The following is a 1,980-nucleotide window of genomic DNA, read 5'->3' on the forward strand; positions in this document are numbered from 1 at the left end:
ATTTGGGGAAATTTGAGTGTGAATGACAATATTACTATTTCAGTGTTAATTTTCTAGAGTGTCCTATAGAAGAATATATTTGTTTCTAGGAGATAAATTCTGAAATATTTGGAGATGACATGTCACAATCCCTCCTTGGAATTTATTTTTAAATGGTTCAGAAAAAAAGTGAAAGAAAAAGCAAATGTAGTAAGATGTCAAAAAAAAAAAAATAACAAGCAAACCTTCTTGAGATTCAGCAATGTAATTCACATCCTTTACATAGTTCATCGTCACTGTTCAGTGCTGAGTCCTGTCCGACTCTCACGACACCGTGGACTGTGGCCTGCCAGCTCTTCTGTCCATGGGGTTTTCCAGGCAAGAATACTGGAACGGGTTGCTATGCTGTCTTCCAGGGGATCGTCCCAACCCAGGGATCAAACCTGCCTCTCTTGTATTGCAGGTGGATTCTTTCCCTGTTGAGACACCAGGGATGCCCAAGCTATGACAGATAAATCTAATATAGTTATATAAAACAATTATATAGTTTTCTACATGAAGTTCAAATTTTAAAAATTGTGTTGAGTGATAGCCTCTTTCTTACTGCACGTTGTCACAAACTCCAGTCCCATACAGGTGGGACAGAGCGGCAGACGAGACCATGCATCTCTGTGTCTTCCTCTGTAATGTATGGATGTAAGAGCATCTGCCTCCCAAGCTGGGTCCTAGTGAAGTTAAAGCCGTGACAGTTATGCTTGCTTCATCATCAGTCACTCAACACATGCAATAGCATCAGTAATACCTTTGGTCATTTTCATGACCTTTCACGAACAGCCTCACTTTCCTGCTCGCACGATTCCCACTTGCTCTGCCCCCTTCTCTGCAGCATCTGTCAGCAGAGAAAGGGTGGTTAGTCTCTGGTCACCCAGCACTGTCACCTGTTGCTATGGAAACTCTCAATTTCAGCCTGGCTCGTAAAGACTCAAGCTCAAGAGACCAGTTTGAGTCTGCCCCACTGTCCTGGGATCTCGTCTCCTTGTGTTCCTCTAGTCCTTTGCACAGGCTGTTCCCTCCACCTGGAACATTCTTACCCATCTTTCTTCAACTGGCAAACTCTTATTCATCCATCAAAGCCCATGTCTCTTTGGAAAAAACTTCCTGATCCCCTTAGACAACAATAGCCATCAGTGTTTATCCATTGAGCCCACTTTGTGCCAGTCATTGCTCTAGGCAGTAGGACAAAGGAACCTTAAGAGCCTGTGGTATGGGATCATGAAAGGATCTGCTTCTTAGATAAGGCAGTTAGGGAAGGCTTCCTGAAGGAGGAGGCACTTAAGCTGATGATAATGATGTGGACTCAGCCATTTTAAAAGCTAGGTAGAAGGCATAGTACGTGTGACCACACTAAAGCAGGAAGGTAGGTGGCGCTTTCAGGGAACAGAAGGGTTGTCCATGTGGCTGGGAGGGTGTGAGGATGAGAGAGGTTAGGAGATGAGAATGGAGACAAAGCCGGCAGGTCCCATGAGGACCTAGGGCTGGGCCGGGCAGACTGGATTTCATTTTAATGATACCGGATACCGCTAGCAGGTTTTAAGTGAGTTGAGATGTGAAGTGGGTCCTCTGATCACTTGTGGAGAACAACTCAGGGGTAGGAGGTGGGGTTTGAGCGAGCAGTGTGTTCCCAGCTAGGAGGTTCCTGTGTGGTCCAGGCGAGAGGACAAGGTGGGTCCTGGCCAGGCCGGGGACAAGAAGCAAGAGGGACAGCCTGGAGGCAGCACTGACAGCTTGCTGATGGTGGGGCTGGCGCCTCGGGGGAAGCTGACTCCCAGCCTCTGGCCTCAGGAACTGGCTTGGTCTGCATATCAGGGAGGCGAGAGGGACAGAGAGAAGAAGTGTAAGCTCTGAGCTGCCTGCAAGGTGTCTGGGGAGCGTGGAGGTGTGGCTGGGCCCGTAGGCAGGGGCAGAGCTTTCCGGAGGGGCTTGTGGTGGCATCGCTTTCAG

Source organism: Odocoileus virginianus, chromosome 23 (assembly GCF_023699985.2).
Source record: "Odocoileus virginianus isolate 20LAN1187 ecotype Illinois chromosome 23, Ovbor_1.2, whole genome shotgun sequence".
NCBI lineage: Eukaryota > Metazoa > Chordata > Mammalia > Artiodactyla > Cervidae > Odocoileus > Odocoileus virginianus.